The 26,190-nt window shown below is 39.0% G+C and overlaps 1 protein-coding gene across 11 annotated transcripts in view; it reads right to left on the bottom strand.

Annotated features, from left to right (window-relative positions):
* CCDC91 (coiled-coil domain containing 91) overlaps positions 1-23,558 on the bottom strand; it is a 416,368-nt gene extending 392,810 nt beyond the window's left edge. For 8 of the 11 annotated variants that reach the window (XR_009521176.1, XM_060024524.1, XM_060024515.1 and 5 more), the window contains exon 1: positions 21,823-23,558. The gene's annotated coding sequence lies outside the window, so the exon portion shown is untranslated. Of the gene's footprint in view, positions 1-8,079; positions 13,774-21,822 lie in introns of those variants that run through there. The other 3 variants (XM_060024516.1, XM_060024518.1, XM_060024522.1) reach the window with 2 other exon arrangements.
* Between the last annotated feature and the right edge of the window lie 2,632 nt (positions 23,559-26,190).

The raw sequence follows: 26,190 nt of genomic DNA, 5'->3' as shown, positions 1-26,190 counted from the left end.
AAAGCATGCAAGCCTGCAGATTTTTTGGCTACTATTCTTCCTGTACTAGTAGCTCTTTCCCAGTGGTTCATTGTCTAAAATGACTAAGCATATTCACTGAACCAAGGCGGAAAGGAAACAGACTTTAAAATACAGTGAGTCTAGGAAAACAGAATGGTGGTTCCTCAAAAGATTAAACATAGAATTACAATATGATCCAGCATTCCATTTCTGGGTATATACCCAAAAGAACTGAAAGTAGAGACTCATACTCATACACTCATGATTATCTGAAAGCAAATAATCATACACTCATATTCATAGCAGCATTATTCACAATAGCCAAAAAGTGAAGATAACCCAAATGTCCATCTGTAGATGAACAGATAAACATGTGGTATGTACATACAATGAAATATAATTCAGCCTTAAATGAAATTCTAATACATGCCACAACATAGATGAACCCAAAGACACTATGCTAATTGAAATAAGCCAAAAACAAAAGAGCAAATTCCACTTATATAAGGTACTGAAATAGTCAAATTCTTAGGGAGAGAAAGCAGAATAGTGGTTACCAAGGACTGGGGGTGGGGGATAATGCTGATTTATTGTTTTACGGATACAGAGTTTCAGTTTAGGATGATGAAAAAGTTCTGTAGATGGAGAGTGGTTATAGTTGCACAACAATATCAATGTACTTAATGCCACTGAACTGTACAGTTAGATTAGAATGATAAATTTTATGTTATATATATTTTACGACAATTTTAAAATTTTTAAAATATATGTATTGTTAAGAATAAAAAAGGCAAGCCACTGATTGGGACAAAATATTTAAAAAACGTATCTGGTAAAGGTCTTATATCCAGAATATAAACAGAACCCTTATAACTAAAAAATAAGATGAAGGGCTTCCCTGGTGGCGCAGTGGTTGAGAGTCCGCCTGCCGATGCAGGGGACACAGGTTCATGCCCCGGTCCGGGAAGATCCCACATGCCGCGGAGCGGCTAGGCCCATGAGCCATGGCCACTGGGCCTGCGCATCCGGAGCCTGTGCTCCGCAACAGGAGAGGCAACAACAGTGAGAGGCCCGCGTACCACAAAAAAAAAAAAAAAAATGAACTCTATTTTTTAAATGACAAAAGAATGAATAAACATTTCATAAAAGAATGTATAAAACTGGCACATGAAAAGATGCTTAACATCATTAGCCTTTAGAAAAATGCAAATTAAAACCAAAATGTAGGTACTGGTCACATCTACTAAAGTGGTAGTATATAAAGTTAAACATTCAACTTGCTACATAACCCAGGATTCCCACTCCTAGCTATTTACCCAAGAGAAATGAATACATATGTCCACATAAAAGCCTGTCAGTGAATGTTTACAGCAGGCTTATTCATAATAGTAAAAATAAAAAACAGATACAACTAAAATCCCTATCAACTGGTAAATGGATAAAAGAATTGTGGTACATCCATACAGTGGAATACTACTCAGCAATAAAAATTAACAACTTACTTATATATGCAACAACATGGATTAATCTTCATTATATCAAGTGAAAGAAGCCTACCATACACACACACACACACACACACACACACACACACACACAAATCTATAATGTTCCTTTTATATTAAATTCCTAAAAATGCAAAGCTTCAGTAACCAAAAGCAAATCAGTAATTGCCAGGGACCAAGAGTGGTAACACGGGATCAACTATAAAGAGACTCAGGGGAATATTTCAGACTGATGGAAATGCTCTGTATCATGAATGTGGTATAAGTTTCTCATAGGTAAATATTTGTCAAAAGTCATCAAATTATGGGTGATTTTAATTTATTTTTTAGTATTTTAATATTATTGTATTTATTATTGGTTGTTTTAATTGTATAAATGTTATATCTCAAGAAAACTGCTTTTTTAAACCACCACAGAATACAGAATAAATAGTGGAAAAGAATATTCTGTTTGAAACTTTTATCACAGCCTCACTGCTTATCACTAGTGCTAAGTCCCTTCCTCTAGCAGGGGTGGAAGTAGAAAGCACATTAGGCAAATAGTCCAGCTAATAAGCATTTCTTGAAATTGAGGCAAGAGGAAAGATTACCTCTTAGGCAGAACTACAGTTGCTAGCAAAATAAAAGGGGGGAGGGATTGAGAATCAGAGGAAAAAGACATGCAGCATGTAAAATGCCTCAGGGTGTTTAATGTAGGTAAGCTTGAAATAGGGTATCCAAAAGATCAAACATAGGATGGAGGAAGTGAGAACAGATCATGGAGTCACCAAACTGGAAAATCAAGAGGACTGGAGTGGGAGGGGATAGATGTATTAGGAAAATAGGAAGACAGCCTTAGATGTTAAGTGAAATATGGGATGCTATCTACATCATGCTTTTTAAAGCTCTCTGCGGTAAGCGAGGCTGCCTGAGACTGGAGAAGTTACCAGGCATACCCAAATTATAATCAGCTTCCTGTCGGTTTGTCTTACTTTTAAACTTTCAGTCATACCACCACCCTGTGTCCCCAGAAAAGCCTTATTTCTTCAGATTGTTAAATAACAGAATGATTACATACTGTTTTGATTTTCTTCCCAAGCAATCAACAAGTAAGAGCATTATCCCAGCCTGCCCAGGGTTGACTTCATCATGCCCTTGCTTACACTTTTCCCCATTCTGTTGTTGGTAATCTATCCCTAGAGATCCTAGAGTCCCTTAATGATCTGGCTCAAATTTACATTTCCAGTCTCATCTTCTGCCTCTTACAGCCATTCTGAAGTTTGCAATTTTTTTCTTACACAGAACAATAGTTCATTAATAAACACTTATTATTTTTGATTGACTTTACTGACTTCAACTTCTCAAATAAAACGAGAAAAAATCCAAAGCATGCCTACAACTATTAATATAAGATTAAGCGGTCAGTTCAAAATTGCTATTTCCGAAATTTTCCTAAAAATTGTCCAAGAGCTACACACAACTCAAATATGCACAAACTTGATTATGTGTAAACTACTACTATAATATTTAAAGAATACAATGAATTGAAGGATTTCAATATTCCCAAGCAATTTAATGTGAAACATATACATATGGACATATGTGTGTTAATACACATATATATTCAATTATGTGTCCTATTCTGTGCTAGCATCTCTGCTGTCAGTACCACAATACAACCATCTAGTTCATTTTTGCATATTCCCTGATAATATGTTACCTGGTAATACGTTAAGGGCTTACTCTGGGCCATAATTTTCTTATGAGAAAAAGGTTTACACACTATGGGTAACATGAAAGCAATGGTAGTGATGTGAACAAAGGTGTAATTCTCCTAAGCATTGGTTCCTTCACCATCATTACGACTGATTCCCTGATGTTTATGATATTCCCTGATAGCTTCATGATATTCTGAAAGGTCAAAACAAAGAATATCATAAAGTAAAAGCAACATTCTATTTATATGCCTCACAATGACTTTCTCTCTCAACACACACATATACACTGAAAGTCATCAACAAATTTCAGTTTCAATTTCATAGATGAACAGCATTTTCTGTTTATTATATTATAATTATAACAACATTGCTCTGAACAATTGCCCATTATGTTCTTTTTTTTTTTTTGAGGTACGCTGGCCTCTCACTGTTGTGGCCTCTCCCGTTGCGGAGCACAGGCTCCGGACGCGCAGGCTCCGCGGCATGGGGGATCTTCCCAGACCGGGGCACAAACCCGTGTCCCCTGCATCGGCAGGTGGACTCTCAACCACTGTGCCACCAGGGAAGCCCCCATTATGTTCTTTTAAGAATGGAAAAGAACAGATAACTAACTACATGAAAGAATGCTACAGTTCCCACACACAGAAACGTATGCCCCAACTTCTCCACATATACAACCAATTAGTGGTGTTTTATTCAACTGTTATGGTTTCCTGCTTCCTTGAAAACTGACAACTTCCACAACTCATTACACATAAGTTCCCAAAAAGATGTACACCTGTCTTGATTAGAATATCTAGTTCTGTGATATTTTTGAGGCAGAATATATATTTTCTTTTAATTATTGGCACCACGTTAAAGTAACTGAATTGCAGAGGAATGAATATTTGCTTAGAAAACCACTACACATTTTCCAAGCCTGAGAACCAACAAACACTTGCTATGTAATCCAACATCAGAGACACGGAGAAACAAGTCTACTGAGAGTCGATTTAAAAAAAGAAATTTTTTGCATGATTCTGGACCTCAACACTGCTACACAATCACAATGGAAAGAATGTGTGGTAATTAACCAGCTTTAAATGCTGAAAGTATCCAAACAATCATTCTTTTTCCCTAAGAACTTTTTACAAAAGGGGAAATCCTGTAGACTTTATGATTGCGCCTTCAGTTTACTTTACTTTTTAAAAAATGAAAACAAACTAAGTACTGGGTACTGCTGTTCACAGATTTTTTTTCCCTCTTTTTTAAAGTAAATAGTACCTTATCAGGCATATTATTCCATTTTACTATATTCATTAAATCTCTCTCCAGCATATGTGATTAACTTCTTAGCATAATGACTATTTTCCATAATCTGAGACTGTGGTAAAAATAAAAGGTCAAAGAACAATAGCAATAACAGTAACTGAGTTTTACCAAATCACTTAAGTCAAAAGTATATACCTGTCAATAATCCTTATAGACTGTTGTTAAATGTCAATATACTTCGTGATACAGGTACACTGTTTGACTGTGTCCGAGACTAATTAATTCTGGGATCTCAGCCATGATTTCTAAGAGTTTTACTATAAATTATCCTTATACTAGAACTCAGTATCTCATAGTCATTTCTTTATCATGTGAGATTTGGAATACTGTAAGTAATGAAAGCAATTTATGAAGCAAACTGCAAGGCCACTCTTCTTCATACAGTGGTAAGATGACCATGTATTCTTTAAAAATTTTTATTAGCTCCATATTTGACATTCCACCTTGCCAAAGACACCCTGTTTGTTGTACTGGAAGAGGAAATAGTCAATTTTTTATTTCTATGGTGAGTGTATTAGTCAGGGTCCTCCAGATAAACGCAGTTGACCCCTGAACAACACGGGTTTGAACTGCATGGGTCCGCTTATATGCAAATTTTTTTCAAATAAATACTTACTGCAATACTACATGATTTATGGTTGGTAGAAGCCAAGGATGCAGAACCACAGATACAGCAGGCCAACTAGAAAATTATAGTCAGATAATAGACTACGCAAGGTTCAGCACCCAACCCCCATATATTTCAAGGATCAGCTGTAAAAAAAATAATAATTATATATATAATTATTATTTTTATAATAATACATTTTATTTTTAATATTTAGATACATTTTTTAATATTTAGATACATTTTTAGTTTGTTATTATATATTGGAGTATAGTTGGTTTACAATGTTGTGCTAGTCTCAAGTGTACAGCAAAGTGATTCAGTTATACATATACATACATCCATTCTTTTTCAGATTCTTTTCCCATATAGGTTATTACAGAATATTGAGTAGAGTTCCCTGTGCTATACAGGAGGTCCTTGTTGATTATCTATTTTATATATAGTAGTGTGTATATGTTAATCCCAAACTCCTAATTTATCCCTCCCCCCCACCTTTCCCCTTTGGTAACCATAAGTTTGTTTTCAAAGTCTGTGAGTCAGTTTCTGTTTTGTAAATAAGTTCACTTGTATCATTTTTTTTTTAGATTCCTCACATGTGATAGCATATGATATTTGTCTTTCTCTGTCTGACTTACTTCACTTAGTATGATAATCTCTAGGCCATCCATATTGCTGCAAATGGCATTATTTCATTCCTTTTTCATGGCTGAATAATATCCCATTGCATATATGTGCCACATCTTCTTTATCCATTCCTCTGTTGAGGGACATTTAGGCTGCTTCCATGTCTTGGCAATTGTAAATAGTGCTGCAACGAGCACTGGGGTGCATGTATCTTTTCAAATTATGGTTTCCTCTAGACATACGTCCAAGAGTGGGATTGCTGGATCATATGGTAGTTCTATTTTTAGCTTTTTAAGGAACCTCCATACTGTTCTCCACAGTGGTTGTACAATTTACATTACCACCATCAGTGTAGGAGGGTTCCCTTTTCTCCACACCCTCTCCAGCATTTACCGTTTGTAGACTTTTTGATGATGGCCATTCTGACCCATGTGAGGTGATACCTCATTGTAGTTTTGATTAGAATTTCTCTAATAATTAGCAATGTTGAGCATCTTTCCATGTGCTTTTTGGCCATTTGTATATCTTCTTCGGAGAAATGTCTATTAGGTCTTCTGCCCATTTTCTGATTGGGTTTTTTTTTTTGATATTAAGCTTCATGATCTGTTTGTGTATTTTGGAGATTAATCCCATCAGTCGCATCATTTGCAATATTTTCTCCCATTGTGTGGGCTGTCTTTTCATTTTGCTTATGGTTTTCTTTGCTGTACAAAAGCTTTTGAGTTTAATTAGGTTCCATTTGCTTATTTTTGTTTTTATTTTCATTACTTTTTGGAGGTGGATCCAAAAAGATACTACTGCGATTTATGTCAAAGAGTGTTCTGCCTACGTTTTCCTCTGTTTTACAGTATCCAGCCTTACATTTAGGTCTTTAATCCATTTTGAGTTTATTTTTGTATATGGTGTTAAAGAATGTTCTAATTTCATTCTTTTACATGCAGTTGTCCAGTTTTCCCAGCACCACTTAATGAAGAGACTGTCTTTTCTTGTATATTCTTGCCTCCTCTGTTGTAGATTAATTGACCACAGGTGCGTGGGTTTATTTCTGGGCTTTCTAACCTGTCCCACTGATCTCTGTTTCCATTTTTGTGCCAGTACCATACTGTTTTGATTAGCTTTGTAACTATTATTTTTATAATAGTATATAATTTTAATTATTTTATATATACATTTTATATATGTGCCTATATACTACATACATATATACACACGTATATACATATAAAGAGACAGAGAGAGAGAGAGAGAGAGAGAGAGAGAGAAAGAGAGAGAGAGAGAGAGAGAGAGAAAGAGAGAGGGAACTAGATTAATAAGAACTGGCTTGTAAGATTATAGAGGCTAAGAAGTCCCAAGATCTGCAGTTGGCAAGCTGGAAACCCAGAATGCATGGTGCGGTTCCAGTGTGCATCCAAAGAGTCCCAGTCCAAGTGCAGGAGAAGACCAATGTCCCAGTCAAGCAATCAGGCAGAAGTTCCATCTTACTCAGCTTTTTGTTCTATTCAGGTCTTCAAATGATTGGATGAGGGCAATCTGCTTTACTCTGTCTAGTAATTCGAATGCTAATCTCACAAACACCTTCAGAATAAAGTTTGATCAACTATTTGGGCACCCCACGGTCCTAAAATTAACCATCACAAGTCTACCCCTTGTCTACTTGGCACCCATACTCATCTCTTAAACCATACTTAATCTCCAAATAAGGACATAATTCTTTTATACCAAGGTCATAAAATGTGATATAGCTATCCTGTGTACAACTGGAAACACACTAACCTCTTCTCCAGAAGAGGAGGTAAAGTCCTTGAGTGATATTTACTCTACTCCTTGATATCCCAAAATTTAAATACTATGATGTAAAGTTAATAATACTTAAAATACTATGATATACACCTAATGCATTTTATGTTACATGATAAGTGGTTAAGAGAGGAAAAAAGCAAAGATAGTTTACATATATATTGCCATACACATACACGTGCGCGCGCGCACACACACACACACACACACACATATTCATAGCAAAATAAGGAAGAAATACTCATGACTATTACAGTCCTCATTTCTGTAACTGGTCAAATGGTTGTAGCTGGTATTTATAACTGCCTTCTTCCATTACCCATTCTGTATTCCTTTTATCTTCAGCAAGCACTTCAGCTGGTCATGGTTCTTTACCTCATGGAGTTACCCAAATCCTCATTCCTGAGGGATCTGGGCCATCAGTAGTCCTCCCTCAATTGGGCTGTTTTAGTTTTCCATTGACTTTAATCACAGGGCATGATAATATTGAGATGCCTAAAAAAATCTCCTGCATTTCAGACACACTCTTCCTTACCTCCATTGTGGAACAGTAGTCCAATATCCCCTTGGTAGTCAGGATCAGTCACCCCAGCCAGCACAGCAACTCCCTTCTTTGCCTGTTGATTCAGAGGTATGAGGAGTCCAAAGTGGCTAGGCAGTAGTCTTAATTTCCAATTCAATGGAATCACTGTGTCTTCTGGTGGAAGCATTCCTCCCTTTGGAACTAAGACCTATAGGCCAGCAGAGCAGAAAGTCATAGAAACAGGAACCAAAGTTTTGCTAGTGGCTCACGAGGGGTAATAGTGAATGGTGCCACTCCCATTTCCACCCCTTGATTCTTGGACCTGTGACCCTGGCTATGGAAGAAACAGCACCATATACTGTATGCTAATTCAAAGTATATACAACCTTGTGGAGAACCTTGCACCAGTCCTGCAAGATACTGACACCTTGCTGGCACCATAACTTAGTCTTCAAAAGACCATTCCACCATTCTGTCAAGCCAGCTGCTTCAGGATGGCAGGAAACAAGATAAGACCAATGAATTCCATGAACATGGGCCCACTTCTGCACTTCTCTTGCTGTGAAGTGAGTTCCTGGATCAGAAGAAATGCTATATGGAATACTATGTGGTGAATGAGGCATTCTATAAGTCCAGAGATGACAGTTTTGGCAGAAGCACTGCACGCAGGGAAGGCAAGTCCATATCCAAAGTAAACATCTACTGCAGTAAGAATAAATCGCTGCCACTTCAATTATGGGAGTAGTTTAGTATAACCAACCTGCCTCCACTTAGCTGGCTAATCACACCAAAGAATGGTGCCATATCAAGGATTCAGTGTTAGTCTCTGCTGATGACAGACTGGGCACTCAGCAGTGGCCATAGCCAGGCCGGCCTTGATGAGTGGAAGTCTGTTGCTTAGCCTATGTGTAACCTCCATCGCTGCCAGCATGGCCACTTTGCTTATGAGCCCTCGAGGCAATGACAGCGGTGACAGGGGAAAGAGGCTGACTGGTATCCACAGAATGAGTGAGTCATCCTATCCACTTGATTATTAAAATCTTCCTCTGCTGAGATCACTCTTTAGTGAGCATTCACATGGTACACAAATATCTTCACATTTTTTGCCCATTCAAAGAGGTCTATCCACACCTTTTCCCCAAATTTCCTTGTCACCAATTTTCCAACCATGTTTCTCCCAAGTCCCTAACCATCCAGCCAAACCATTGGTCATAAGCCATGAATCAGTATACAATTGTATGTCTGGCCATTTGACCTTCCAAGCAAAGTGAACAACCAGGTGCACTGCCTGAAGTTCTGCCCACTGGGAGGATTTCCCTTCACCACTATCCTTCAGGGATGTCCCAGAAAGAGGCTGTAGGGCTGCAGCCGTCCACTTTCTGGTGCTGCCTGCATATCATGCAAAAGCATCTGTATAACAGGCCTGAGTCTTCTCTTCTGTGAACTGATGTTAGCAAACTTCCCATGAAGCCAGAGGTGCAGTCTGGAAAAAGAAGACACTGTAGCAGAGTAGGGCCCATGGACATTTGGGCCACTTCTTCAACTTATCTGTGCCTCCAGGGCCTGCTCGGGCCTGCTCAGATATATACCACTTCCACTTGTTGATGGAGTGCTGCTGTGTCACGTGCCCAGCTTTATGGCTTGGTGGGTCAGATAACACTCACTTCATGATGGGCAGCTAAGGTCACATGGTAACTTGGTGGCCCATGGTTATGCAATCAGTCTCTAAGGCCCAAGTGTAGGCCAACAGCTGCTTCTCAAGAGGCACAGTTATCCACAGAGGATGGCAGGGCTTTGGTCCAAAATCCTAAGGGCCTACACTCTGATTCTCCTAAAGGAACCTGCCAAAAGCTCCAAACAGCATCCCTATCTGCCACTGACACTTCAAGGACCGCTAGATCTGGTGGAACATATGGCCCAAGTGACAGAGCAGCTTGCACAGCAGCCTGGACCTGTGGCAGAGTCTTCTCTTATTCTGGGTCCCATTCAAATCGAGCAGCTTTTTGAGTCACTCAGTAAATGTGCCAGAGTAACACACCCCAAATGAGGAATGTTGTCTCTAAAATCCAGAGAGATCCACTAGATGTTGCGCCTCTTTCTTGGTTGCAGGAAGGCCCAGATGCAACAACTTATCCTTGTCTTAACCTTAGAAGGGATATCTCAAGATATCTCATACCACTAGACCCCCAGAAATTTCACTGAGGTAGAAGGCCCCTTAGCTTTTATCAGATTTGTTTCCTACTCTCTGACACTAAAATGTCTTACTACTAGGTCTAGAGAAGTTGCTGCTTCTTGCTCACTAGGTCCAGTCAACATAATGCCCTCAATTTAATGGACCAGTGTGATGATTATCTTGTGAAAGAGAAAAGTGATACAGATCCACACAAACTAAATTATGACGTAGGGCTGCGGTAGGACAGTGAAGGTGTACTGCTGGCCTTGCCAGCTGAAAGCAAACTATTTCAGCTGGACCTTGCTGACAGAGATGGAGACAAACGCATCTGCCAGACCAATAGCTGCATACAAGTCATCAGGGGATGTGTTAATCTACTCAAGCAGTAAAACTATATATAGCAGCTGCAACTGGAATCACCACCTGGTTAAGCTTACAATAATCCACTGTCATTCTCTAAGATCCATCTGTCTTCTGCACAGGCCAAACAGATCAGATGAATGCAGAAGTGGTGGGAATCACCAACCCTGCATGTTTCATGTCCTTGATGGTGGCACTAACGTCTGCAATCCCCCTAGATATGAGGTATTGCTTTTGGTTTACTCTTTTCTTAGGTTGAAGCAATTCTAGTGGCTCCCATTTGACCTTTCTCACCATAATCACCTTCACTCCACTGGTCAGATAACCAATGTGGGGACTGTGATAGCAGCTGACTGTATCTATTCCAATTATGCATTCTGGAACTGGAGATATAACTACAGGATGGATTTGAGGACCCACTGGGCTCACTGTGAGACAGACCTGAGCTAAAACTTCATTGATTACCTGACCTCCATAAGCCCCTATTCTGACGATGGACCAAAGGGACAACTTGGGTCCCATGGAACTAGCGTCAATTCAGAGCCAGTATCCAGCAGTCCTTGAAAGGTGTGATTATTTCCTTTTCCCCAATGCACAATTACCATGATGAAAGGCCACAGAACCCTTTAGAAGGGCTGACAGAAAGACTGACAGTAAATTTTGGCAATGTACCAGCGTCCTTCCTCAAGGGAACCCTGCCTCCTCTTCATTCAAGGGGTTCTAGGTCTGTAAAAATTCAAGTCTCAGAATTGATTGATGGGTCATGACTCTGTTTTTTCTGATTCAGGCTAGACTTTGGTTCACTTGACATAGAACTTTTCTGCTTATACAGATCAAGTAAGAATTCAGTAGGCTTCCTATCTATTTCACTTCTAGGAACACCATGATCAACTAGCCAACACCATTGTTCTGCCTAAATCAGACTATTCTAATTGCCGCTTTGACTCTGCTGCCCAAACCACGCTCACCTTGCCTTTGACAGATGGATGTCATTACTCGGCCCCTGCCACCCTGGAATTCATTTACTCCCATTGCATTTAGGTTTCCCAGTTCAGTGACTGCATGCCCTACTGAAGCATCACAGAGCTCGTCAAGGATGCCAGGGCTCCCCTCACGATTTATCTCATAATATTGGTGGAAGCTATGTCTTCTGGACCCTCCCAGTTTGGGTGAGGCACTTCCTAAATGACAAATCCACTCTAACATTCCAATCTCCCTAAGCCCTTGACTCCCTTCCTCTACAGTAAACCAAGACAGGTAGGCCCAGCATTTGCAGCTCACTCACTGTGAGCCACCTTTTGGTCCATATTTCGGCCAAACCACCACACTAAATGCAGAATCTCTGCTTAGTGAGCCCATATCAATAAATTCTGCCTGGTCCAACTTCACGTTGTTTTCATGATTATGCTGCACCTTTAGTATCCATTCCCACACATGTTCCCTGGATCTGTCTGTATAAATTAGAAAGTTCAAGTAGTTCTTTTGGAGTATAGTACATTTCCCCATGAGTCACACTTTGTACCTCACCTTTAGAAGCCTGCTGGGATTTCAGTCTAGTCATAGATCTAGAAGCAAAGAAAAGTGTTGGGGACAGGTCCTGAGGAGATCAGCATTGTCTTGCCTGGCAACTGCCTCAGGGGCTGCCATTAATGCAGAATTAATCCCCTCAGATCTCAGACATGGGTGGAGAGGCTACTCCCACTGCGAGTGAGGAAGTAGCTACCACTGTGGGTAGAGAGGCCACTACCACTGAGGGTGGGAAGGATGCTCCCACTGGCAAAAAATACTCATCAAAATTCAGGGGCTCGATGTCTCTAGCTTCATCTCTTCCCACACACTCCTAACTTTCAGGATCCCACTCCTTCCCAATCAGTGCTCTCCCTATAATGTATCAGTTTATATAACTCTCACCTACTTGACTGTGAGGTCCTTGAAAACCAAGTGACATTTATTTCTGTATCCTCCAGTGCCTAGTATAGGAACCTGAAATATAGATTTCTATTGAATTGAATTTTGCTTCTCACCATAGTTCAGTTGTCCATTATTTTACTTTCATTAACTTAGTTTGACAGTTATTAAATCCTTGTTTATGCACCTATCAAAGGTCTTCATCTGCTAACAGTGCCCTTAAACAGGAAACAGACTTGTTTACCAGAGAAACACATAAAGGACTTGCTTGCTCACATTTTTCTAAGATAATATAAAACTGTCCTGACCACTAATTTTCATTTCTTCCTGAAGTAAAGTACCAGTATCCTCAGCAGGATCATTTTTTTCATCTGATCCTAACTTGTAATTTTTTTTTTCCTGACAAATCTGACCATTTCTGAGCAATATTTGAAAGACTTTTCCTCTGCACTATTATGAAGATTAACTAAGCCATTAGCTAAAAATCCAAAGTTTTCCCACAAGGCAATCCAAGCACTCCCAACTTTTTTATATGCCATAGTGCCAGGATCCTACAGAAATGTCAACTGACACTATTTCTCTACTGAGTAAATATATAACCAAATCCAAAAAATGCTAGCTATTAGGTGATGGCACTGACACAGTAAGTCTTATTTACTTAAGTTCCATTAGTTGTATATAAGTATTTCTACATTTTAACCCCATGTTCTTATCAACTGTTTGAATCATCCCAATGTCTTCTACAGCACTGAAAATAATATTCTCAATTATGACTCTCAGGTAGTACAAGATGACAAGATGCTAAGCCATTGAGTTAAATGCTAGGGAAAAAAATAAGTCCAGCTACTTTTGATTACTAAGGCATTAAAACCCCACAAGTACAAGTCTAGAGATTTTCACCAAATTAAAAAAAAAAAAAAAAAAACCTGGGCTTCTGGTTGTCTGATAATCCCATTAACCAAGTAATATGTTCAGGCATAGCACAGGGTAAGCAGTCAATAAATGTTTTCTTACTTTTTGTAATCATTTTGATAATCAATGAACTTTTTAATCATAATTCACAAGCCCTAACTAAAGATTTCCTCTATGTAAATTGACCCAATTTTATAAAATGAACTGGCATAATATAACTGCTAATAATTCCAAGTGGCCATACAAGACAAAGAATACAGAGTTTACAAAAAGAGTTCACCAAGTCACTAAACAAGACAGCAAAAATAGCAACAAAAACAGCAACAATAAAAAACTCTGGGGAGGAGAGGAATTTCTGATTTCCAGAGTTGCCATGTTACATGTAAAATATATTAAAAATATATATATACACATATATTTATAAATAGTTTTCAACAAAAATTATGAGACATGCAAAAAAAGCAAGAAAGTATAGTCCACACACAGAGCAGAAAACCGGCAGTCAATAAAAATTTGCTCATGAGGAAACTCAGACATTATAGACTTAGACAAAGACATTAAAATCAACTACTTTAAATATGTTCAAACATGTAGTCTCAAATCACTAAAGGAAACTATGCCTAAATAACTAAAGTGTAATAACAGTCTCATAAAATATAGAGTACTAATGAAAAGATAGGAATTATAAAAATAAAATATATAAAATCTGGAGTTGAAAAGTTCACTAACTGAAATAAAAAATTCACTAGAAGGTCTCAACAGCAAATGCTGAGTTGACAGAAGAATGAATCAGTGAATCTGAAGATAGGTCAATTGAGACTATCCAGTTTGAGGAACAGAAAGAAAAAAGAATAAAGAAAAATAAACAAAGTATCAAAACCTGTAGATAACCATCAGGAATACCAACATATGCATAAGCATAATGAGAGTTCCAGAAAAAGAGGAGAGAAAGAAAGGGGCAGAATAACTACTTCAAGAAATAATGCTAGAGGGGCTTCCCTGGTGGTGCAGTGGCCAATGCAGGGGACACGGGTTCAAGCCCTGGTCTGGGAAGATCCCACATGCCGTGGAGCAACTAAGCCTGTGTGCTACAGCTACTGAGCCTGTGTTCTAGAGCCCACAAGTCACAACTACTAAGCCCACGTGCCACAACTATGGAAGCCCACGCTCCTAGAGCCCATGCTCCCCGACAAGAGAAGTCACCACAATGAGAAGCCCGCGCACCACAACGAAGAGTAGCCCCTGCTCACCACAACTAGAGAAAGCCCATGCACAGCAACAAAGACCCAATGCAGCCAAAAGGAATAAAATAAACAAATTTAAAAATAAATAAAAGAGGGCTTCTCTGGTGGCGCAGTGGTTGAGAGTCCGCCTGCCGATGCAGGGAACCCGGGTTTGTGCCCCAGTCCGGGATGATCCCACATGCCGCGGAGCGGCTGGGCCCATGAGCCATGGTCGCTGAGCCTGCGCGTCCAGAGCCTGTGCTCCGCAACGGGAGAGGCCACGACAGTGAGAGGCCCGCGTACCCGCAAAAAATAAATAAATAAATAAATAAAAGAATGCTTGAAATTTTCACAAATTTGATGAAAAACATTAACCTACACATCCAAGAAACTCAACAAGTATCAGCAATTATATTAAATACACAGGGGTTAAACACTGTAATCAACCAGCAGAAATTTGCAGAATGAATAAAAAGCATGATCCAACTAGATACTGACTACACAACATGCCTTAGATTCAAAGACACAAGTAAAATTTTGCACACCAGTAATGTATCAAGGATAACTGAATATTTCATAATCAATATGCAGAATGGTATACTATAAACAACCCAAGGTTTGGAGCATCCATTTTATAAAAGTCTGTAAGTCAGTCAAAAATCTGATTTTCATTCATCCAAAATGTAGTTTTTTAGTAATATTCATATAAGCCCCTATCAGCGAAGCATACTTATAGATGAATGCATCTTGCATAATACCGCAGCACTGTCTTTACTACAGTTGCAGATGTTCTGAATTCTTATAATACAAAAGTAAAGCATCTTGAAATGATCATGTAGACCCTCTTTCACCACAAGATGGAACACAAAATAAAAGGCAATTTGGCTGGCCCCTTCGTTATCTATGCCTACTTTTGGTAGGAGATGCACATGGTCTATGTTAGCAAGGCTGGCAAAGGGAGAAGAAAGTCAGTCTTCTCTGAATACCAGGAAAAAGTGATTCCACACTTTACAAAATAGCGGTTATTTCACTGATATAGTTAATCTATATGAGTATATGTGTTCAACTGCATTACATAAATACCAAAATGTTCATACCCTTCTAAGGTAAGAAGGTTTACTACAATTATAACATGCTGCATTTTAAAGTAGCTAACATTATTTCTGATCTTCATCTATTAAACCTGTAACTTTTAAAAAGTCTTCTAATTTCAAAATTTTTAAATTATTGTATTCTCTGCTAGTGACAATAAATGTATCTCTAATTCTTTAAGTAAAACTCTACAACATATAGCTAACAACAGTCTTTGTACCACTTACTGGGGATTTGACAGGGAAGGGAAGAGGATACAGGTCAAGAAATACTTAAAACAATTTAAAATTAGACAATATAAAAGGACAGAAATTTGGGTAAATATTTTAGAACTAACTGATACTGTCTCATGCTGATTTACTAAATTGCTTAATGAGTTTATTCTAAGAATTAAAATTAGAAGACAGATCCAGAGTAAGCAGACTACATACAAAATGCTTACGTAAACTCTATATTGGCATTATAGCCTACAAATAAAAGCAGATTCAAGAAGACTTGTGATAAAACTCCAGCTCTACCACTCACTGTTAATACAACCATAAATAACTTTGCTCACTTGTCTGAGACTCAGTTTCCTCATCTATGAAATGGGAAAAATACTACCTACCTCAAAAGGTTCTGGTTGGAATTCAATAAAACAACATACATAAAGGGTTACTGCATGATGCTGGACACAAAGATTTCTACAATCCTTATCAAAAGAAAAACATGAGTATTTTACATTACACAAAATGCATCAGGAATTCTATCTAGATCACTGACAGCAAAATAATAATGTGGATGGAAAAGCCATTTACTTATTCCACATGCTAAACCTATAAAATAAATGACTTAAACTGGATAAAATCTAAGGAACTGAGTTTCTGAAATTCTAGGATTCTACCATAAAGTGATGCACAAAAAGTCAATGATATTGACTGCCACATTTTGCTCTAAAATTTATTACAAATACATAGTCTGGAGGACAAATTCTAGGAATATAAAATAAAACAAAGAGGCAGTGTATATTAAGAATCTGAAAAAATGTCATACACTTTGAGTAATAACCATTTTTTTAAAAATCAATTAAAAAAATTTTATCAGAGTTATGCACAAAGATTTAATATAAATTCTGAGGAAAACAACTATCCTAACTACAAATCAAGAACATACAAATCAAGTTCTCCAAAAATTCATGACGTAGAAAGCACTCAGTGTAAGCCTAGCAAAAAGAAAAAACTGTAAGACAATATTTACAATTTTGTTTTTTAAATGTCCGCAAAAAACAAAAAAAAGCCAGCAAAATATAGCAGGAATTATCTCATATTAATGGAAATGGATTAACTCTTTTCTTTATAGGATTATTTCCCAATTTTCTACTGTAATCAACTATGATTTCCACAATCAAAAAAAATACAGTATTCATTTATGATTTTTAAAAAAATGTCAGTGAACAAGAAGCTAAAGAAAACTTCCTCAATCTGATGAGAACTGTACTTACAAAAAAACCTATAGCTAACTACTTAATGGTAAAAGATTACATGCCTTCCCCACTAAGAAGAGAAACAAGGCAAGGATGTCAGCTCTTACTGTTCCGTTTAACATCACACTGAAGGTCCTAGCCAGTGCAACGAGACAAGAAAATGAAATAAAAGGCAAACAGGAAAATATGAACTAAAACAGTCTCTACTGGCAGACAAGATTGTCTACATAGAAAATCCCAATGAGTTTACAAAAGCTACTAGGGTAATTGAATTTATTAACAAGGTTAAGAATTCAAGGTCAATATAAAATATCAATTTATTTATATAAATAATTGGAAACTGAAATTTTTTATAAGATTACCATTTACAACAGCACCAAATAACATGAAGCACTTAGACATAAATATAACATTTTGCACAAATATGTGCAAAATTATTATGCTGAAAGCTTTAAAACGTTAATGAGAAAAATCAAAGACTTTATTAACATCTTAACAACATTAAGATGTCAATACTCTCCATATAAAACTATAACTTCAGTGCATCCAGTCAAAATCCCAGGATGCTTTTTTATAGAATAGGCTGATTCTAAAAATGTACATGAAAAGAAAAGGAGCTAGGATACCCAAAACAAACACACACAAAAAGTAAGCTGGAAGACTCAGACTTCCTAATTTCAAGACATACTATAAAATTACATTAATAGGGACTTCCCTGGTGGGGCAGGGGCTAAGAATCCACCTGCCAATGCAGGGGGACACGGGTTCGAGCCCTGGTCCGGGAAGATTCCATATGCTGCGGAGCAACTAAGCCCGTGTGCCACAACTACTGAGCCTGCATGCCAACAACTACTGAAGTCCGCATGCCTAGAGCCTGTGCTCTGCAACAAGAGAAGCCACTGCGATGAAAAGGCCGCACATGGCAAAGAAGAGTAACCCCCTCTTGCTGCAAGTAGAGAAAGCCCGTGTGCAGCAACGAAGACCCAATGCAGCCAAAAATAAATAATAAAAATTTTTTTTTAATTTACATTAATGAAGACGTTGTAGTTTGGGCCAAAGGAGAGACATATAGAACAATGGAAGAGAACTGAGAGTCCAGGAACAGATCTACACATACAGAGTCAATTGATTTTTGACAAAGATGCCAAGAAAATTTACTGAAGAAAGAATAGTAAGGATAGTCCTTTCAGTAAGTGGTGCTGGACAAATTGGGTGTCAATACACAAAAAAATAAAGGGCGAGAGAAAAAGAACTTTGACCCATATCTTGCACCACATAGAAAAATGAAGAAAAAATTGATCAAAACAGATCACAGACCTAAAGGTAAAATCTAAAACTATAAAAGTTCTAGAAGAAAACACAGTTTTAAAAAAAAAAATCTTTATATCTTTGGGTTAGTCAAAATTTTCTAGATAGGACGCAAAAGCACAAATCATAAAAGAAAAAAATGATAAACTGGACTTCTTCAAAATTTACAACTTCAGCTCTTTGAAAGATACTGTTAAGAAACTAAAAAGACAAAGCACAGACTGAAAGAAAATATTTGTGAACATATATATGATAAAGGAATTGTATCCAGACTATACAAAATTCTTACAACTCACTAAGAAAATAGACCAAAGATTTGAACAGATAACTTCACCAAAGAAGACATACAGATAGCAAATAATAGCAAATGAGCACATGAAAAGATGCTCAACATATTAGTCGACAGGAAAATTTAAATTCAAACATCAATGAGCTAGCACTAAATACCTATTAGTATAGCTAAGATTAAAAGTAAAATGACAAATGCTGACCAGGATGTGGAGCAAATGGAACCATCAAACATTGCTGGTAAGGATGTAAAATGAAACAGCTATCTTGGAAAATAGTTTGGTAATTTCTTATGAAGTTAAACAAACATTTGCCACATGGTCAAAGAATCCTACTCCTAAATATTTAACAAAAAGAAATGAAAGCATATCTCTACACAGAGACCGGTAGATGAATGTACAAAGAACTGTACGTGAATGTTTACAGCAGCTTCATTCCTAAATGCCAAAAACTGGAAACAACCTAAATGTCCACCTGGTGAATAGATAAACAAATTGTGATATAGCCATACAATGAAATAGCACTCGGCAATAAAAAAAGAACAAAGCACTGATACATGCACTAAAATGGATGAATCACAAAAGCATTACATGAAAGAAACCAGAAAACAAGTTCTATACACAGTACGAGTCCATTTATATGACATTCCAGAAAAGACAAAGCTATAGGAACAGTGAACAAATCACTGGTGGCCAGATCTACTGCTAAGGGGAGAAAACGAACTACAAAGGAGCAATGAGGGAACTTTTTGGAATGATAGAAATGTTCTTTGTCTAGATTGCGGTAGTGGTTACATGACTATTATGCATTCGTTAGAATTTAAATAACAAGATACTAGATGAGATTTTTTTTACTTGTAAAGTATACCTCAATAAACCCACATTTTAAAAGACGCAGGACATGCCCTTTTGGAAAATATGCATCAAGTTAAATGAGCTAAACCCAGCTAAATGGGTATTTGGGTGGGGTAAACAGTGGGGAAACAAAAAAATCAGAAATACTGGAAATCAAAATATTGATTTATCAATAGTAAATAAGAAGAAACACATTGATACAAAGAGTTACTCTAAAGAGAGTTGCCTTTTTTATTGTTCTCATTGTTTAGACAGAAAAATAGCAAAATTTGATGAGTTTCAAGAAAGACCAAAAGTCACAAGTAACAGACTGATAAAGGAGGCACAGTGATTACAAACTAAAATTTGGAAACAACTCACCTAAACATGCCCTTTACAATTTACTGATTAAAAGAGTCCCATCCACCCTAATGTACTTCCACCCCAATTTCTGCTATGAAGGGCAAGATAATAAACCTTCAAATAGTTTTCTTTATTCATAACAATCCTATGTACTTTACAAATCTTACATCTATAGCTAGGGGTTCAAGATAAAATGCCTCTAACCAGACAAATTCCTGTTTGTCCATTTAAGCTTCAGACCAGCTACCTGGTAACCATCTTTCTTTTCTTCTTCTTCTTTTTTTTTTTTTTTTTTAACTGCCACCAAAAAAAAAAAAGCTGTCTCTCTGTGATGACTTTCTGAAGTTTCTTTTTGTCTGTTATTAAGTATCAAGATGACTAAAATAAACAGAAAGCTCTCAGAAGGTTTGAGCTGATCACTCCAGTAAGATACATTTTTCCATTTAATAAAAGTTAAGAGGTAAATTGTAACTTTCATCACTTTGTTTTCTTTATGTTTATTCCATTTGACTTGTACTGTTGCTAGGAAACCTGTTCATAATAAGATTTCCCAGCCCACAGAAGAACCTCCTAGCCAGCCTGGAGGATACCAAACTTTGTAACCAGGGCAATTCTCTACCACACAATTTACTGGCTAGCCAGCACCATACAGGTGCACTTCCCCTGGCATCCCCCCGCTGCATTAACCTTACAGGTACAGTACAGCGAATTCCCTTAATGCAACAGAAATCGCAGCAGAAGGTAAATGATATGAAGTGTTCAGCTCTCTGATGGCAGAGAACAACGCGACTTTATTGCCACTCCCAGTCACCCCACCCAACTAAATATTCTGGGTATTTTGTCTTAAATTGTGGGGTGAAATGTTAGCCCACCCCAATGACAAGATGAAACGTCAGTCCACCCCAATCTCTAGTACCATGCAACATCCAAACTGCGTCCAAAAGCCATCATCCAACTACCGTCCAGATAAATATTTGGAGAGTAAGGTGGGCATCAGTATCTGCACAGTTCAGAGGGGGAGGGAAGGAAAAGAGCCGGAATTCTTAAGGTGCCGCTGAATCACCTATAGCTGTGACCAGAACTTTACCCTCCAGGAAATCAGCATCTGCCCCAACTCTCATCACGGAAGCAAGTGAGAGTAGCAGCAGCAACATCATCCTACCAAAAAAAAACACCTACTCAGCGCTGCTTTTAATAGAGATCCCACTCCTTCGAGCGAAGACAAAAATAGGTTTCATGTCCAAAGCTTTGCTCCGCACTACGCAACAAGGGCAGATGGAAGAAACATCTTTGAGGAGAGAGGGGACGCACTTCAGAGGATGAAGGATACCTCACCACTAGGAAAGTTACTGGCTGCTGCTTTCACCCCGAAACGCCACTTTTATTGCAACCTATGGCCCAAAGTAACGGCAAGGAAATGTCACAGACGGCCGTTGTAGAGCTTTTACCCTGGTGTACTTGGCCAAGTCGAAGGGGAAACATAAACCAGGCGCGATCGGTGAAAACTCGGCAAGGATCAAAGTCAACGTTCAGTGGGAGCTTCGGTGACACAACAGTCACGTGTACTTGTGCGTAGGCTTTCGAAAACATTCGATTCTGCAAAGCGCAGGGGCCGAAACCTGGCGGAGAGGGCAAGCACGGGTCGGCACCGCCCGCCAAGGGAGGCAGGTCACGCCCCCTGACTCTCAGACACCGCGACCGACCTCCCGGGGCCAGGCCCGGGCGGAAGCCCGGCTGCGCTCCCCGCCCGCGCCCAGGCCGCCTCCGGGCGCGCGGCCGGCCTCGCGCGGCCGCGGCCCCAGACCCAGGCCCGAAAGGCAAGCGTCCGTTTACCTGCGCCCCGGCTCTCGCCGCCGCCGCCGCCGCCGCCGCCGCGCCGCTCCCCCACGCCGTCAGGTGAGCCACCCACAGCACACAGCCCTGCACGCGTGCACCCGGGCGCGACCCTGACCCGGGGAACCAGGACCCCGGCTACACGACTTGGGGTAGCCCACGTACCACGCACCACCCGGCTTCCAGCACCTCTGCCCCCGGAAGTTGATTTCCGCCAATGCCCGCCCAAGGCCGCGCCTGTCACTCAACGCCCACACGCGCGTCACGTGTGCCTATGCTGAGGCCGAGCCCGGGGGCCCCATCTTCACAGGCCCGCCACCCCTGGCTCGAGTGGTCTTCGGAGCGCTGCCCTGGGAAAGAGGTTGACTCAGGCGCTACTTCCTGGTGGTTACATCTTCTAATTCCCCTGAATGACAGGCCCTTTTTCTATATCTAATCCATGCAAATCAAACCGTCCCCAAGTTGGCACTGCCATCCGGGACTTTGTAGGATTGTTCCAGAGAAGAGGAACAATCCACTTCACCACCTCCAAGCAGAGTTCTCTAAATACTGGAACTGACTTAAATGCTGACGTGTGCTCAAGAAACAGTGGACTAGACAACTGCTCCATCTCTTCTTGACGTATCGGAACTCTCAAAGCACCAGGATGCACCCGAGCCCGGAGCCTTTCCAGACCACTGCTGTATGACTTCAGCCAAAGAGCTCTGCTCTAGAATTACGTACGTTCTTGTCTTCATCTCCAGATCACAGCAATTTGTAGATGCCATCTCTGTTTCAGAGAGAATCAATTTTCAGCTACCAAGACACCCCCTTTTTTCCAAACCTTCAAATAATTTCTCCTAAAGAAAAGAGAGAATGACAAAACTGACCGTTTTATTTGAAAGCAGGCATGGTTATATAGATTTTTTTTTTTTTTGGTCCATTGCAGACTGTCCATAGATGTGAAAGAAAAACAATTACCAGGACATTTGTTAAATATTTTTCCATTTTTGACATGGGAGGCATTTGGGGAACATCTATTTAACAATTTACACAACAATTTTTTACTGTCCCTACTGAGCCAAGTTGGGACAATCCAAGAGTGCACAGGATACACTCAAGATCTTTGCCTTCAAGGAGTTAACAGTCTAGTAAGAAAGATAGACAAGTAACCTAGGAATTTGAGCATAAGTCTCTGGAATATTCATGTTCATTGTATAACAGGCATTCTTTAACGTTCTGAACTTTAACATTTTGGACATTATTTTTCTCATCTTTCCATTGAACAAAACTGGCTCAAGCCTGTAATAATCTCTGCTCTGTACTGGAAGTGGAATATGTCAGCAAGGAATCCTAACAGTCAGTTCTCCAGTAAGTGCGGGCTCAAGTGATTAATGAACAGTTTCAATATTGAGCATGAATATTGCTCAATATATTGAGCAAATATTGTCACCTCTTCTACATCCTTTTTTCCTGTCCACCATCTTCTTTGTGTGCATAGCAAACAGATTTCTATTATAGGAAATCTGATGCTTTCTTACACATATTTGTTTACCTATCTACTAGACCACCAAGTCAAGGACCACTTCTCAGTTGTATAGCTTTTTTTTTTCTTTTTTTACTAGATCACTGCTTTATTATACAGTAAGTAACCTACATACAAGCGAATTCTGTTCCAAGTCATTTGTATATGTCTTAGTCTACTTCTCCTTTATCATTGTATATCCTGCAACCTAGCACAGTGTCTAGTGATTAGAAGAAAGAATTTAATAAATATTTCTTCAACTGAATACATACAGTTATCTTTGTATCATTTTGTGTCTCATCTCTTTCTGCTAGAACCTTCAGATGAGTTTCTGAGAGTTTTCATTGATATATCTACATGCTCCCTCTGTCCCACTTAATCCAATATTCAGTATTAAACAGATTTATAAAAACTAGTATTTACTGAGCACTTGCTATGTGCCTGGAATTGGGCTAAATATTTTAAACGTATTATCTAATTTGTCATCACACGAATCCTCTGGAATAAGTATGTTAATATATTCACTTTTTAGGTGAGGATACAGACTTAGGGAGGGTAACTCAACCAAGCAGCAGAGCAGGATTCAAAGTCAGCTGTGCCCAACGAAAGGATTTGTTGATTCACTACAACACACTGCCTCTGCTTTTCACATCATTTGTTTGTGAACCCAAATCTCTCCACCTCCGTGATGTCTTTCTCTCCTTTTATTAAGTACAGTTCAATGGTTGTTGGTATATTCACTAAGTTGTGCAACCATCACCACCATCAACTTTAGAACATTTTCATCACCACAAAAAGAAACCTCATATCCTTTTCCAGTCATTCCCCGTTCCTACTGTTCCATGCTCCTCCCAGCCCTAGAAAAGCATTAATCCACTTTTTGTCTCTATGGATTTGCCTGTTCTGCACATTTCATATGAAAGGAATCATGCAATATGTAGTCTTTTGTAACTGACTTCTTTTACTTCACACCATCTTGACAAAGTTTGTTGATCCACTCTTCAGTTGGTGGATATATGGGTTGTTCCCACTTTTTGGCTATTTTGAATAGTGCTTCTATGAACATATACAAGTTTTTGTGTCAGCGTATGTTTTCATTTCTCTTGGGTATATACCTAGGAGTGGAATTGCTGGGTCATATGGTAACTCTATGTTTAACCTTTTGAGGAACTATCGGACTGTTTTCCAAAGTGGCTGTACCATTTTTTTCATTCCCATTTGCAATGTACGAGTCTTCTTATCTCCTCTAGAACTTATGGCTCTATTCCTTGTCAGGGTACTTTCCATAAGCCATCTTTTTTTTATTGTTAGTTACCTTTGCTATGTATGTGTCTGCAGACCCACAATGCTAATAGATTGTAACCTTCTGAGAAGAGAAACAGGGTTCCTGCCCTCAAGAAGATAAATTTGGAACTGATATGGAGAATCAAATGAAATAGAGTGACAATAAGTGATAATAAGCACTGAAATCAAGTTTATTGTTGAAATGTGGAGGAGGACCATCTCATTCACCCTGCACTAAACAGGAAGTACTTCTCATAAAATGTAAAGCTCAAGATGAGTCTTGAAGAATCAGTAGGAATTGGCCAAGCTAAGAAGAGATGAAAGTGTGCTCCAGATAAAGGAAAATGTACGTGTATATGTATTTCCTTGCCTATGAACTGTTGAGGTAAGTATTGTATAGTGTGTAGGTAGGTATAGTGAAGCAAAGGTGAGGACGTGTGGAAATGTGGCAGGATAAAGGGGAAAGGTAGATGGGGCAAGATGAATGGAGAGTTTTGTAAACCACTAAGGAGTTTGCTATATATCCTGCAGGTAATGGAAAACTAATGGGTTATTTAGGCAAGGTTCAGGGAGAATTACTTCAGGAGCAGTATGGAGGATGGATCATTAGACGGGGAAGAGACGGCCAAGACTGGAGAAACAGAGAAACCAGTTAGAAGACTGATGAAATAACTAGAATGAGAAATTATGAAAGTCTGAGTTGAGGTAGTAGCCATGAAATTGTCAGAGGATTTGAAAGGTATGTGGGCAGCAAAAAAAAAAAATTAAGAAAGAACTAAAGATGTCGCCCAAGTTTCTGGTGCTATTCAAAGAAGAAGGGGATTCAAGAAGAAGACGGAACACTTGCTGATATGAAGAATGAAACACTACAACTTATTACTGTTGTATTGTACAATGCTACAGATCTTTGTTTATTTGATCAGGGTTCCAGCTCCATGTCTCCTTCATTTTCTTGGTCACAAGATGACTGCCTTCAGCAACAAGGATCATATGCTTTCTCATTCAAATCAAGGGTGGGGGGATGGGGGAAAGGGGGCCACATCACACAGTTCTGGGCAAAAGTCCTGTGGTTGGTTCTCACTCTCAAACCATTTCTTATGGACAGGGGAGCACCATAGGTCAGGATTAGATGATCCCAATTGGACTAGTTTGAGAATAAGAGTGAGGTTAGTTCCACCTAAACTTCTCAGGTGTATGCTGCACAATGTGGGGGGAGTGAAATAAATGCCAAGTGTCTACTACAATTATTTTCAAAGCATATAAATATGTAACAACTATATTATTTTCTTTGTTGGAGTAAAAAAAAAAACTAACTCTAAGCATATGTAACAAAGGCTCTGACTCTATTTTTGATGTTTGACCTTTGACAATTTTCAAGCCTCACCCATTCCCTCTTGCCCCGCATCTGGACAGGCTGGTATGAAAGCCTGCGTTCTCCCTTCTCCGGTGCCACAGGGAATTTTCACCCTAGTGCCATGCCCTAGCCACCATAAAATGCCCAAGGCCAGTCTCTCATTGTGCACTCTCCTCCAACCCTCCTATAAAGCCATTTTGGACCTGCTTGGGAAGACTGCCCTGCT

Source organism: Delphinus delphis, chromosome 11 (genome assembly GCF_949987515.2).
Source record: "Delphinus delphis chromosome 11, mDelDel1.2, whole genome shotgun sequence".
Classification (NCBI taxonomy): Eukaryota; Metazoa; Chordata; class Mammalia; order Artiodactyla; family Delphinidae; genus Delphinus; species Delphinus delphis.
This window is presented reverse-complemented; position numbering and strand designations above follow the sequence as displayed.